Genomic DNA, 15,790 nt, shown 5'->3' with positions numbered 1-15,790 from the left:
CACTGCTTCCTCTTCTTCTTTTTTTTTTCTTCAATTTTTTACTTTTTCCACATTGCTTATACTCACATCCTTACTGAACATATTATCTTAGAGGCAATCAAATTAAACAATAAATTTCATTTATTTCCAATGTCCTTTTTCCTTTTTAAGTGTATTGGCTTGTGTTTTGAACTTTGTATATGTGGGGTGTGTGTGTGTGTGTGTGTGTGTGTGTAATGTGAATTAGAGTCCTTTTCCCAGAAATTCTCTTCTTCTGGAATTTTTCAAACCTAAGGTCGTTGCCTAAATAACCACGTTGTTAGTCACCACATTGAATCCCAAAATAAAACACGGCTGAAGGAGCTGGGAATGACAAAGTGATACATAAATGCTTACATAGCCTTCGGTCTTTAAAGCTTCTACTTGATTTCCAAGTTCAAGTCTTTTCTGTTGGGTTTTCAGATCTCAAGATTTTCTGTGACTCCTGAAATACCGCCCTTCTTGGGAGATGTGCCCCTTGTGGACATAGATATTGTCGCAATGGAAAATCTTGAGCCAGGTGACCATGGCTGAAAGCGTACTTTCTACCATTCATCTGCCCTGACTCTGCCTTAGGGGCCATGAGCCACCCCATGAATTTGCCTCAGTCACTTAAGAATCTAGGAAATGTGACACTTGCTTTGTTTTCAATCCAGGTTTTATATTTTATCATACACATATATACAATTTTTAATCTCATTTCTCTAGGTTATTCTTTTGGCAAATAGAGAACTCATGTTCCTCAAAAGGACCTTCTTTTCTTGGGTTGAGATATTCGTGCCAATTCCATGTAGGTAAGAGAATTTTATGGGAAAAACTGCCAAGAGGGTAACGGCGCTGGCTGCCCAGACCGTTTTCTATGTTCTCGCCTCAGCTTCGACAAATAGAAATGATAATAATAATGATCACCATTTACTGAACACTTACTTTTGGAAAGCAATGTGCCAGGTGCTTTATATGCATATTAATTTAAATCCTTATAACAGTGTGACACATGAAGTATTATAGTCTCCATTAATGAATGAAAAACTCTGGTTGGAAAAGTGAAGAAACGTCTCCCAGAACGTACATTTAAGCTTAGCATTTGAACGTGAGTCTGGCTCTAGAGCTCTGTCTTCTGAACTGCCTCTCAGGGCCTCAGGTTCTGCGTCTTCAGGATGTGGGTCTTGGGTGGAACGGAGTCTATTTAGCAGGGTATTCCATGTCTGGGTTGACTTTCTCTGCCCACACCTCTCCTGAAGCTTAGTCCTGGCATTTTCAACAGCCCTCTGGTGTCATGGCCTGGCTCTCACAGACCTCCTGCACTCATGTCTGAAATGGAATTCATCGATTCCTCACCCAACCTGCTTCTTCTCTGTGATCCACGTAGTGTCCTCTGGGAGCACCGTCCAGTCTGCTCTGTAGTTCAAGCTCAAGGCTCTGCCAGCTAGCTCTCTCCTTTCTCACCTGCCATGATCATCAGCCGACCTGGCAGAGCAGAGACACGTGCAGGAGACATTACTGTCCCACTACCTGGGTTTGAATTTGGCTCCCCTATTTACCAGCTATGCAGCATTGGACAAGGTGTTATATTCCTCTGTGCCTTGATTTTCTCATCTGTAAAATGGGGTCCGAAATACTACTTGTTTCATAAGGTTCAGTCTCCTGGTATCGTTTGACTGAATTGTTAAAGTAACCTTCAGACTCGCTTCACCAGAGTTGTCATTATAAAATAATAGCCATGATACCCTCCTGCTTAAAAAATCTTTACTTCCCTGTTGCCTCCAGGCCTAACTATGGAGTTAGGCAAAGGCCTTCATAATCTCCTGCCACTGGCCTTTCCAGGATCATTTTCCACCATGTCCCCCTAAGCAATTTGTGCCCTGGCAGCAAAAATTATACACGTGGTACGCTTTTGTGCCTCCACACTTTTGACCGTGCTGTGCCCTCTACCAGAAATGCCCTTCCTTTCCGTTTCTGCCTAGTGATGGGCACTTATCTTGTATGGCTCAGTTCAAAAGTCACCTATTTTTTAGGGCAGCGTAAATTGAGTCAGTCACTTGTAGAGTGTATTCCTCTGTTTTAGAACCTAACACGTTGAATGGTAATTATATGCACTGTCATTATATGCACTGTAACCAGTAGGCTGGGGACTCCTGTGGGCAGAGACTGTGTGTTTTCCAACTTGATATGTTTTGTTCTAGAACCTCATATATAGTGGGAGCCCCCAAATTTTGATTAATATATAAAATGTTATTCCTCACTCTAAAAAATTACTTAAAGTAAATAAATGTGTATCAAATGCCTGTAATGTGTTAACTAGTTGAATTAAATCTTGTTAGCTTGAGATGAGAAAGACAGTGAACTTGTAACAAAATTAAATTAAAAACTCAAGAGCATTTAGGAGTTTGGGATTAACAGATTCACACTATGATATATAAAATAGATAAACCACAAGATATAGCACAGGGAACTATATTCAATATCTTATAATAACCTATAAGGGGAAAGAATCTGAAAAAGTTTATATATATATACACATATACATATATATATAAATAAAACTGAATCACTTTGCTGTAAATCTGAAACTAATACAATATTGTAAATCAACTATACTTCAATTAAAAAAACCTCAAACACCACTGAATTGTTCTTACTGTCTCCAAGATGAAGCCATCATATTTTTTCCTAGTACACATGTTAAATGTTACATTTTTTGACACCTTAGGAAAATCTGATAATGGAAATTCTTTAGAATATCAGTGAAGTCTCTATATTTTATATATTTCATTAGAAAAAGAGCCAGTTTTTTCCTTATGTGCCTTTACTCTAAGCATAATACTTCATGGGAGGCAGTATATGAGTGATTACGACCATAGGCTTGGAAGCTAGAATGCCTGGGTTTAAGTCCTGGCACTGCCACCTACAAGCTGTGTAATTGTTGGGAACTGTTTTCTCAAAGCCTGTTCTCTTACCTGTAAAATAGGCATCATAGTAACATCTACCACAGAGGGTGTTTTGAGCATCCAATGAGTTAGTGCATCTAAACACTTAGATGAATGCCTGACTTACAGTAAATGCTCAATAAATATGCCCTGTTATCCAGTTGGTGTTTACAGGAGAGTCGCCTGGAATCCTAGTAGAAAGGCGAGCTCTATTTCATTGTCAGGGCACAGTGCAGAGAGGCGGGAGAACCTGGAGAGATGGTGAATTGGCCCATTCACCCGTGCAAGGACTAGGTATCCATTCAGACATCATTTCAACACATAAGCAATTTAATGTTTCATTTTGTCATTGACACATGGAGCTAAATCTAGGAACAAACCCAGATTTTAAGTTAGCAGTTAGGACAGTTGGCTGTAGAATCATTCTGCCTGGGTTCAAATCCTAGCTCTATGACATACTGGTTGTGTGAACTTGGGAAAATGTTTTTATTTCTATAAGTTTAAGCTTTCTCATCTGGAAAAGGAGGAAAAAAAGACTAATTTTAACCTTCTACCTGTTGTGAGGAGTAAATGAAAACAAAACAACTTGACATGCTTATCGCAGTGCCTGTTGCATAGTGAGTGCGTCATTTCTGTTAACCACCGTTTTCTTATTGAAAGTATCATTGTAATCTTTTTACTATACGATGTGCTTTTTTTTTTTTTTTTTTTTGCGGTACGCGGGCCTCTCACTGTTGTGGCCTCTCCCGTTGCGGAGCACAGGCTCCGGACGCGCAGGCTCAGTGGCCATGGCTCACGGGCCCAGCCGCTCCGCGGCATGTGAGATCTTCCCGGACCGGGGCACGAACCCGTGTCCCCTGCATCGGCAGGTGGACTCTCAACCACTGCGCCACCAGGGAAGCCCCTACGATGTGCTTTTTAAATTTACTTTACTGTGAAATATATCATACCCGTGTCTTGCTTTTTTCATTCAATGGTTGCAACAGGACTGATGTGGGTAGTTCTTATTCCATCAGTTTTACTGCTGTATAGCATTTTATTATACCAACACCCCACAATTAATTGTGTTATTTTATTCTATTGATGGGCATCTGGACTGTTATTAATTGATTTCTACTACAAACACTACTGCATAGAACATTCTTATATGTGCCCTGGTGCACATGTGAAAGACTGAAAGACGTTCTTTAGGAAGTTAAACCTAGAGTTGAGATTGTAGGACCGGTGAATATTCAAACTTACTAGGTAGTGGTAAACTGTCTTCTAAGTAGCAGCTCATGAAGGATTTTTTGACAGGAGATCATTACAAACGTATTTTGGGTCCTCATAAAGATTACTGTATGTTGTAGTCAGTCTCTAAGATTTTATGGTTTCAAAATAAAATCCAAATGAGCCTCTTCTTTTGGTATTCACACCCTCGTGTGGTGCTCTCCCACACCGTACCAAGGTTGGTCTTTGTGACCAACAGAGTATGGTAAAAGTGATGGTACGTGTTACAAAAAACTGTAGCTTCTGTTTGTGGCATCCTTTCTCTTTCTGTCTCTTTTGAATCTTTCACTCTGGGGAAAACAGCTGCCGTATTGTGCAGCTCTATGGAGAAGCCCATAAGGTAAGGAACAGAGACTCCGGCCAACAGCCAGTTAGGAACTATAGTCTACCAAAAACCATATGAGTAAGCTTAGAAGTGGATTTTCCAGCCGCTCAGGGCTTGCGATGACTGTAGGTTGATAGCTTGACTAGAATCTCATAGGAGACCCTGAATCAGAATTGCCCAGCTAGGCTGCACCTGGGTATTTGATGCACAGAAATTGTGTGAGATTGTAAATATTTGTTGTCTTAGGCTAAGTTCTGGGGTAATTTATTATTCAGAAAAGATAACTATACATATTGCATTAAAAGGCAAAAACTTCCAAGTTCCATTAAAGAATTTTTGAAATAAAGCAGGATATTAAAACAAATTTGAAAACAGATAATGAAAAGGTTGGTGCACTAACAAATGGAGATGTTTTTAAGTTGGTTGGTCATGTAAAAAAGCACCTTGAGGGTGGGAAAGCAAGGATAATTTATGATTTATAACCTGCAGAAACATGTTTACATGTCTTCAAATTTTTAATTTGATCTGTATTATTAATTATTAGAGTCTTTTAGATGTGTGTATAATGCAAAATATTCATTATAACATAATAGCAAAATAATAGGCATCATCTAAACATACATAAATAAGAGAATCATTAAGTAAGTAGTATATCCATTCAATAGAGTATTAGAAAGCCGTGAAAAGAAATATATATAAAGTAATGACATACTCCCAACGTAAGTTAAGTGAAAAGGGCAGAATATACCCTACAATCAGTATAAAACCAACTCTACAGGGATTTAAAGGTGAAAGTGGGCATCTCTCAGTTGGATTGTGGGGTTTTGTTTTCTTCAGTAAACTTTTTCTGGGCTCTGTAAGTTCTTTCTAACAAACTTGTGTTATTGCTTTTATTATTAGGAAAACGCATTTACCACCTGAGGAAATTATTCTTGGTTTACTTTTAGCATTACAAAGAAATGAGGACCACAGACTTCTACCTTCAAATTGGAAATAGCAACCTTATCAAACAGATACCGACAGCAGAGCATCTGTAAAGTTTCTGGATGCTGCTTCACGTTGGCTGGCTTCCTTCTAAATCATCTTGGTCTTTGGACATAATCAAGGTCTTTTATCTTGTTATAATTGATGATCTTGTTGATTTCACTTATATAAACAAATGTAATCTATGTGTTGTTTTGTTGACATCAGAGCTTCTGAAAGAGAATCTGAGGATAAATTCATGGAATAGTCTAAACTTTCATGTGACTACAGTTTGTATTCTTCAGCATCTGTTCATGAAATTGAGAGGAGGAAGAATGAGGTAGATGAGATTTCATGGAGAGGCAATGTGGTGGTGAGGGCTGCCTAAGACCTTTCAAAATGGGAAGTGTGTTTGTCTAAGGCAGCCAATGGTGGCATAATTGAAGGAAGGGCTTTGTTAGGTTGAATGGGGTCTAGAGTCACTGTCTGAAAAATGGTGCTTCATAAGAGAATAAATATGAATCTTTTTTTTTTTTTTTTTTTTGCGGTACGCGGGCCTCTCACCTTTGTGGCCTCTCCCGTTGCGGAGCACAGGCTCCGGACGCGCAGGCTCAGCGGCCATGGCCCACGGGCCCAGCCGCTCCGCGGCATGTAGGATCTTCCCAGACTGGGGCACGAACCCGTGTCCCCGGCATCGGCAGGCGGACTCTCAACCACTGCGCCACCAGGGAAGCCTTGAAAATTTATTTTTGATAATAGTAAAAGAAAATCTTAAAACTTAAGTATTTAAATAGACTAAAAATATATTTTGTTCTTAAAATTCCCTTTATAAAAATATCTTTGCCCATTAAATTAAACTTGGAAAGACTTTGAAATACGGTACTAAATTTGAAAGCGTTAACTAAAGTCCCACCACTTAAGGAGAACTGCTTCAACATTTTAGTGTATTTATTCTGATATTTATATTCTCTACGCATCTCCATTGCATACTGTGCTTCTACCGTCATGCTTTATTGTTACTGTATCTTCCCTTCTAGACCATCAGGTCTGTGAGGACAGTGGCTATGTCATTCTAACTTACCATCCTTTCCTCAGTCCTTAGAGCAGAGTAGGTACTTAATAAACACTTGTGGAATGGCTAAACTGTTTGGACTACACAAGGAAAAGAGAACAGCCAGGAACAAGTGAATAAGTTAAAGCAAAGCTCTATGCCAATTGAGACTATTGGCAATTTGGAATGCTGTTCTCAGTACCAGGTGTCACTGAGGACAGACACCAGGTGCCACCTGAGTGTGCCAGGGCCTGTGCCAGGTGAACGTTCGGGGAAGCTTTCTGTGAGGGTGTTCAGTCATTGCCAAGGAAAGAGTAGTTTTCTGAACTCCAATGGGGCAACCAAGAAGATGGGGCTTGTAACTGAACCTTCAGAATTAGGAGTAAATCATCATGGCTTCTAGGTTTATTTGAACCATCTAATACCGAACCACATTTGCTTCTCAAAACAAAGAACTGTTTTGTTTTATCATGTACAGAATACTGATCACAAATATTTCAGGCTATAAGAAAAAATATTACCAGTTATGGCAAGCACTGGAAATTTATAATTTGGTTACTTCATACAGATCTGATCATTCTAACATCATGTTTCCAAGCATTATTTTATTAAGCACTCCATTTATAGGGAATCATGTAGCCAGAATTTATTGTTTGTTTAGATTTTTCCAATGCCCTCATCACTGAGGTCCCTGGTTGCATGTGTAGAAGATTAAGAGATACAATAAACTAAAAAGAATAGACCAAGCAACACATACTAGATCTGGGTCAAACTAAATAAATATGTCTACTTCTAAGTCCCGGAGTTCAACAAGAACAAAAACAAACTCCTACATATAAAATAAGGAAAATTTTCATAAGAAAGAGATTCAGCCTTAATTTGATCTGTTTGCCCAGGTTCAGCAGTTGTTTAATCTAGAAGCCAGTATCCATAATTATTTTATATTTTCCAATTATACTTTTGAAAATAATATGGGCCTCAAGGAAGCACAACCAAGAAATTAAAATTCCCCCAGGTGTGAATTAAAGCCAAGGCATGTGTTTTCAACTCAGAACAAATGATCTTAAAATCCTGTTTGCATCTGCTATTAATAAAATCGACAAGAACAAAATACAGCTGAATGCAACTCTTCCTAGTGTCAGGTTAAAAGCCAAATTCCCTAGGTTTAATTTCTCTTTGTGTGAGGGTGGACAAATTGCTCAATCTCTTTGCAACTTGGTTTTCTCTCCTGTAAAGTGGGGGCAATAATAGTATCCATCTCCTTGGGTTACTGTGAGACTCCCATGAGTTAATGCATGTGCTGGGCACAGGATAAGAACTATATAAAAACTAGCTGTAATTATTATTAAACAGTGAAACAAAGCACCTGCCTACTGTTACGTATGGTGTCATCTTCTTTTGTCTTGACAAGAGAACACCCTAGTCCATCTCTGCAGCTTTAGTCTTTCACATTCATTCTTAGCTTAGATTGTTCCCTTCCTCCTTCCCTCCAAGAATGTTTCCCTTGCTCTTCTCTTGGCCAGATCTGACCCATTTTGACTTACCCTATAAAGTATCAATAATAGGCTAGGGCCAGAAAATGGCTCAAGGCTCACGTCTCTGGAAATTAGTGCTTTTGTATTTCCTGACATTCTCGAATTAGCAAGGGTACCTCAGAAGACCTGATGCACTTTAGAAATCTATAAGGTAGTAAGAGCAATCTCTGCAAATGCTTCTCTTCTTAAAATAAACCTCTTCAAAAATTTTTGTCCCAGAGCACAGGTGATGGAGTGTCCCATTTGGCTATTATTTTTCAAAAAGGGGAATAAACGGAAAATTCTCTGCGTGAGGATCGTCACTGCCATGACTGTGCATCAAGAAACTGAATACAGTTGTTCATTCCAGGCAGATCTGAAGGCAGAAGCCAGTTTCCCGTTCTGTGTCCTCTCCACTCGCCATATCGTCATGGCAAGGGCCTGCAGTGGAGAGAGGTCTCCAGGCATAGCGGCAGCCGACATCTCGGCCTTCCACCCGTGACTGCAGGTTCTATCACGTGGACCAGTCACTTCGATTCCCAAGCCTCAGCTGTCTTGGCACCATTACGCCAGCTGAAACACCATGGCTGCATCAAAGCAGGGACGTGGTCCAGGTGGCCTTGTGATGTCCTACCCAACTCAATTCTATGACTCCCTTTACTTGTTTTACTGTGAGAACATTGTAACTTCTCCTCCCAAGCGTAATGCCTTTAAAATCTAGCCCTCAAATAAAGAAACTTAGACTTTCTTCTGGATTTCTTTGCCTTCAGCTGTGGCACTGAAAAGCTTCTTGAAAAAATTTTCTCTCCTCCCATACAAGGCTATAGTAATCTTCCTAAATGCCATTTGGATCACGTTACTTCCCTGTGTAAAATCCTTCAGTTGCTCTTCTTTGTGTGTGGGGTGATAGAGCAGTATGTGCATGGCATTCCTACCCTTCATGTGGGCCCCTGGGGTCCACTGCCCCACGGGTACCCTGGGCTCTGGCCCTAACAAGCTGGACAATTCCCCTCCTTTGCCATCTCCTCTCTCCTCCATGCCCTGCTTTTGGATGGATTCTTTCCTCTGAAGTTTCCTCTGCTTGGCTAAATCCTTCTCCTCCTGTACATTAAACTCAGGCACCTTGTCCTCTGGGAAGTCTTCCTGAACCTCAGAGGGGGACAAGATGGCCCTCGTCTGTGCCATCTGACCCTCCTTGCTTCCCCTTGCAGGGAAGGCCATTCTGCGTTGTACCTGCTTTTTGGTGTCCCTAGTGCCCACTGGTCTGGAAGCTTCTGAAGACAGGGACTGGATCTTGTATTTTGGCAACTCCTGCACCCAGCCCAGAGTCTGGTTACGGTAACAGGGTCAGTAAACGTTTGAAGCCTCAATTTGACAAGATCTTCCTCGTGATAACTAGGGACACTATAAACCTGGAGGAGATTATATTTAGGTATGTATAGCTGGTGGAAAACTGTTCCCAAAGAATTTAGAGACGACAGACCTAAATCAGACAATAAATGTGTGATGATTTATAAGAATTAGAAAGGGTGGGAGGTAAGATGCAGAGATTACTGAATGTGGGAAGGATTCCTTCAACAGGTAACACACCCAAATGATTCAGCTTTGAAACTGATGAGGTGTAAAATTCTGCTTTTTGGTCTAACAGTTCATTAAACTAATACAAATTGTGGGAGGAGAACTCGTCTGGAAGTGACCCCAAATGAACCAAGACTGTGATAGGAACTGCCCACAATTTTATTATTATTTTTTTAATAAATTTATTTATTTAATTTATTTTATTTTTGGCTGCGTTCGGTCTTCGTTGCTGCGCGTGGGCTTTCTCTAGTTGCAGCGAGCGGGGGCTACTCTTTGTTGTGGTGCGCAGGCTTCTTATCGCGGTGGCTTCTCTTGTTGTGGAGCACGGGCTCTAGGTGCGCGGGCTTCAGTAGTTGTGGCATGCAGGCTCAGTAGTTGTGGCGCACGGGCTTAGTTGCTCTGTGGCATGTGAGATCTTCCCGGACCAGGGCTTGAACCCATGGTCCCTGCATTGGCAGGCTGATTCTTAACCACTGCACCACCAGGGAAGCCCCTATTATTATTATTATTATTATTGGCCACTGTGTATTGAGCACCTACTATCTATGGGGCATTTTCATCAGATGCTTTAAATTCATAACCTCATTTATTAAACCCCACAGCATCTCTATGATATAGGTAACATTAGCCCATTTTGTGAACAAGGAGACTGAGATCAAAAGGGAGATTGAGGTCACACAGCTTGGAAGAGACAGCACCGATGGGGTGACCCCCAAAGGCCACGGATTAAAGGAGGGGCAGCCTCACTTAATCTGCACTATCACATGAAGGGGGAAAGGTTGGTTCCATTCTGAGAGCCCATTTGAAAATGGTCATAGACCAAGTAGAGCACATTCCCAGTGGGGAGGCTGATGAGGATTTAGAGGTGACAATCACACCCTTGTCTTCTCAGATTTCAGATTCACCTGAGAAACACACAGAGAAGTCAGGTAGATAGAAATCCAAATGTCAGCTTTTTCAGAAAGAACTTGAACTGTGGTTAAACAGACATGTGAATCCGGTCCCCCAACCCAAACACTAAGTGTAGCTGCCAGAACCACAGGCCTCTGCCTAGAAGGGGTTAAGCCTGCCGGGTAAGCTCAGCACAGGCAGGGAGAAGGTCATACTCTGCAGGCAGGTGGGTCTGCTACCAACCCTGTGCGTACTCAGCCAGGAACGCTCAGCGACGTTTCCTAGATTAAACAATCAGGCTGCCAGCCAATGTGACTCTAATTCTTCTCAGAGAAACATAAAACCAGGGAATGAAGTCCTTGTCCCTAGCAGTGGCTCGAATTCTAACTGACGTATCAGTGAAACCAAAGGGTGAAATGATGTGATGGTTAATTTTATGCATCACCTTGGCTGGACAGTGGTGCCCAGTCATTTGGTCAAATACCAGTCTAGATGTTCCTGTGAAGGTATTTTTTATATGTGATTAAAATTTAAATCAGCAGACTCTGAGTAAAGTCAATTACCTCCAGAATATGGGTGGGCCTCATCCAATCAGTTGAAGGCCTTAAGAGCAAAGACTGAGGTCTCCTGAAGAAGAAATTCACCTCAAAGCTGCAACACCAACTCTTACCTGAATTTCCAGCCTGCCTTACAGACTGCAGCCTCTCTGGTTCCCACAACTGCATGACCCAATTCTTTCTCTCTCTTCCTCCCTCTCCCCCCACCCCACCTCTCTCTCTCCCGCCCCACGGTGTGTGTGTGTGTGTGTGTGTGTGTGTGTGTGTGTGTATTTTACTGGTTCTGTTTCTCTGGAGAACCCTGCTAATACAGTGTTGAATCTGCTGAAAGGTTGAAGTGATGGCCATGAAAGCCATGTTCAAGTTTTTGATGGGTTCCCATAGGATAAGGTATTGGGTTTATTCAACGTGTCCCATCAGTGTGGATTATCTGAGATGCCTGAGCATCTGAAACGGTTTAAATAGTGCCTGATGGCCCTTGTCAGTGGTGCTATAGAAAAGATGCTCATATTATGAAAAAGCTAAATCAGATGGCTGGCTGCTAGGGGTACTTCAAACTATTTTGAGGGCAGTGACATTACCTTATGCTTCTGTTAAATAATTATAATGCAAATTTCTCCCCATTTTAACATTTGTGAGGTTCTCTTACGTCTATTAATTTACTAGTTTTCCCATAGTGCCTAGCACATAACTAGGCAATTATTATGGAATTGAGTCGAGACGGTAATAATGGCAAATTAAGAACCAACTTTCAACTTTAACCTGTATTTCTCTATTTTCTTCACTATGCTTTGTCCCTATGTATTTCTTTTAAAGCACTAGCTTTTTATGAACAGCGTATTGGTAATGTTCTATTATTACTTGGTTATTTAATTATAAATTAAAATGCATAGCTCATAGGATTTCTGACCAGAACTAAGCAAGAAATTAAAATATACAAACGAGAAAATAAACAAATTTGGAAATAACACTTCTCTGAAATCAATTATATTATTTTCATAGGGAACACAATTGGAAGCAGATCTCTGTCTGTTGAATTCATCCAAAAGAATAAAAGTTATTGGAATACAAAAAGTACTGTCTCTTCAAATGTTAATGAACACCAGCTTTATCATTTCTAGAGAAGAGGGTTTTGCTTTTACTTTTCCGCTTCCAGTGAAACATATTACTGCCTCCTGCCCGGGAAAGGGCCATCGTCTTATTTATTTATTTAATTTTATTTATTTATTTAACTTCTTTATTAGAGTATAATTGCTTTACAATGGTGTGCCAGTTTCTGCTTTATAACAAAGTGAATCAGCCATACATATACATATGTCCCCATATCTCTTCACTCTTGCGTCTCCCTCCCTCCCACCCTCCCTATCCCACCCCTCCAGGCGGTCACAAAGCACCGAGCTGATCTCCCTGTGCTATGCGGCTGCTTCCCACTAGCCATCTACCTTACATTTGGTACTGTATATATGTCCATGCCACTGTCTAACTTTGTCCCAGCTTACCCTTCCTGCTCCCCGTATCCTCAAGTCCATTCTCTAGTAGGTCTGCATCTTTACTCGCATCTTGCCCCTAGGTTCTTCTGACCATTTTCTTTTCTTTTCTTTTTTAGATTCCATATATATGTGTTAGCATACGGTATTTGTTTTTCTCTTTCTGACTTACTTCACTCTGTATGACAGACTCTAAGTCCATCCACCTCACTACAAATAACTCTGTTCCATTCCTTTTCATGGCTGAGTAATATTCCATTGTATATATGTGCCATATTTTCTTTATCCATTCATCTGTTGATGGACACTTAGGTTGCTTCCATGTCCTGGCTATTGTAAATAGAGCTGCAGTGAACATTGTGGTACATGATTCTTTTTGAATTATGGTTTTCTCAGGGTATATGCCCAGTAGTGGGATTGCTGGGTCATATGGTAGTTCTATTTTTAGTTTTTTAAGGAACCTCCATACTGTTCTCCATAGTGGCTGTATCAATTTACATTCCCACCAACAGTGCAAGAGGGTTCCCTTTTCTCCACACCCTCTCCAGCATTTATTGTTTATAGATTGTTTGATGATGGCCATTCTGACCGGTGTGAGATGATATCTCATTGTAGTTTTGATTTGCATTTCTCTAATGTTTAATGATGTTGAGCATCCTTTCATGTGTTTGTTGACAATCTGTATATCTTCTTTGGAGAAATGCCTATTTAGGTCTTCTGTCCATTTTTGTATTGGGTTGGGTTTTTTTTGGTATTGAGCTGCATGAGTTGCTTGTATGTTTTAGAGATTAGTCCTTTGTCAGTTGCTTCATTTGCAAATATTTTCCTCCATTCTGAGGGTTGTCTTTTCGTCTTGTTTATGGTTTCCTTTGCTGTGCAAAAGCTTTTAAGTTTCATTAGGTCCCATTTGTTTATTTTTGTTTTTATTTCCATTTCTCTAGGAGGTGGGTCAAAAAGGATCTTGCTGTGACCTATGTCATAGAGTGTTCTGCCTATGTTTTCCTCTAAGAGTTTGATGGTATCTGGCCTTACAATTAGGGGTTTTTTTTTTAGCCATTTTGAGTTTATTTTTGTGTATGGTGTTAGGGAGTGTTCTAGTTTCATTCTTTTACATGTAGTTGTCCAGTTGTTCCAGAACCACTTATTGAAGAGGCTGTCTTTTCTCCACTGTATATTGTTGCCTCCTTTATCAAAGATAAGGTGACCATATGTGCGTGGGTTTATCTCTGGGCTTTCTATCCTGTTCCATGGATCTATATTTCTGTTTTTGTGCCAGTACCATACTGTCTTGATTACTGTAGCTTTGTAGTATAGTCTGAAGTCAGGGAGCCTGATTCTTCCAGCTCTGTTTTTCTTTCTGAAGATTGCTTTGGCTATTCAGTGTCTTTTGTGTTTCCATACAAATTGTGAAATTTTTTGTTCTACTTCTGTGAAAAATGCCAGTGGTAGTTTGATAGGGATTGCATTGAATCTGTAGATTGCTTTGGGTAATAGAGTCATTTTCACAATGCTGATTCCTCCAATCCAAGAACATGGCATATCTCTCCACTATTTGTTTCATCTTTAATTTCTTTCATCAGTGTCTTATAATTTTCTATGTACAGGTCCTTTGTCTCCTTAGGTAGGTTTATTCTAGATATTTTATTCTTTTTGTTGCAGTCGTAAATGGGAGTGTTTTCTTAATTTCACTTTCAGATTTTTCAATCATTAGTGTATAGGAATGCCAGAGATTTCTGTGCATTAATTTTGTATCCTGGTACTTTACCAAATTCATTGATTAGCTCTAGTAGTTTTCTGGTAGCATCTTTAGGATTCTCTACGTATAGTATCAAGTCATCTGCAAAGAGTGACAGCTTTACTTCTTCTTTTCCAATTTGGATTCCTTTTATTTCTTTTTCTTCTCTGATTGCTGTGGCTAAAACTTCCAAAACTATGTTGAATAAGAGTGGTGAGAGTGGGCAAACTTGTCTTGTTCCTGGTCTTAGTGGAAATGCTTTCAGTTTTCCACCACTGAGGACGATGTTGGCTGTGGGTTTGTCATAAATGGCCTTTTTACTGTTGAGGAAAGTTCCCTCTATGCCTATTTCTGGAGGGTTTTTATCATAAATGGGTGTTGAATTTTGTTGAAAGCTTTCTCTGCATCTATTGAGATATCATATGGTTTTTCTCCTTCAATTTATTAATATGGTGTATCACGTTGACTGATTTGCATATATTGAAGAATCCATGCATTCCTGGGATAAAACCCAATTGATCATAATGTATGATCCTTTTAATGTGCTGTTGGATTCTGTTTGCTAGTATTTTGTTGAGGATTTTTGCATGTATGTTCATCAATGATATTGGCCTGTAATTTTCTTTCTTTGTGACATCTTTGTCTGGTTTTGGTATCAGAGTGATGGTGGCCTCGTAGAATGAGTTTGGGAGTGTTCCTCCCTCTGCTATATTTTGGAAGAGTTTGAGAAGGATAGGTGTTAGCTCTTCTCTAAATGTTTGATAGAATTCGCCTGAGAAGCCATCTGGTCCTGGGCTTTTGTTTGTTGGAAGATTTTTAATCACAGTTTCAATTTCAGTGCTTGTGACTGGTCTGCTCATATTGTCTGTTTCTTCCTGGTTCAGTCTCAGAAGGTTGTGCATTTCTAAGAATTTGTACATTTCTTCCAGGTTGTCCATTTTATTGCCATATAGCTTCTTGTAGTAATCTCTCATGATCCTTTTTATTTCTGCAGTGTCAGTTGTTATTTCTCCATTTTCATTTCTAATTCTATTGATTTGAGTCTTCTCCCTTTTTTTCTTGATGAGTCTGGCTAATGGTTTATCAATTTTGTTTATCTTCTCAAAGACCCAGCTTTTAGTTTTATTGATCTTTGCTATCGTTTCCTTCATTTGTTTTTCATTTATTTCTGATCTGATCTTTATGATTTCTTTCCTTCTGCTAACTTTGGGGTATTTTTGTTCTTCTTTCTCTAATTGCTTTAGGTGTAAGGTTAGGTTGTTTATTTGAGATGTTTCTTGTTTGTAAAGGTAGGCTTGTATAGCTATATACTTCCCTCTTAGAACTGCTTTTGCTCTGTCCCATAGGTTTTTTTTTTTTTTTTTTTTGCGGTATGCAGGTCTCTCACTATTGTGGCCTCTCCCGTTGCGGAGCACAGGCTCCGGATGCGCAGTCTCAGTAGCCATGGCTCACAGGCCCAGCCGCTCCGCGGCATG

The 15,790-nt window shown here is 40.0% G+C and overlaps 1 long non-coding RNA gene across 5 annotated transcripts in view; it reads left to right on the top strand.

Moving 5' to 3' along the window:
• Positions 1-11,300, top strand: part of LOC137206168 (uncharacterized) — a 112,626-nt gene extending 101,326 nt beyond the window's left edge. For 2 of the 5 annotated variants that reach the window (XR_010934496.1, XR_010934494.1), the window contains 3 exons: positions 727-812; positions 5,440-5,645; positions 8,308-11,300. This is a non-coding gene — a long non-coding RNA (uncharacterized lncRNA). The remainder of the gene's footprint in view (positions 1-726; positions 813-5,439; positions 5,646-8,307) is intronic. The other 3 variants (XR_010934495.1, XR_010934497.1, XR_010934498.1) reach the window with 3 other exon arrangements.
• The last annotated feature ends 4,490 nt before the right edge of the window (positions 11,301-15,790 follow it).

The sequence above is a fragment of the Pseudorca crassidens genome, chromosome 14 (assembly GCF_039906515.1).
Source record: "Pseudorca crassidens isolate mPseCra1 chromosome 14, mPseCra1.hap1, whole genome shotgun sequence".
Lineage (NCBI taxonomy): Eukaryota > Metazoa > Chordata > Mammalia > Artiodactyla > Delphinidae > Pseudorca > Pseudorca crassidens.
Note: the sequence above shows the minus strand (reverse complement) of the source record. Positions and strands in the feature narration are given on the sequence as shown.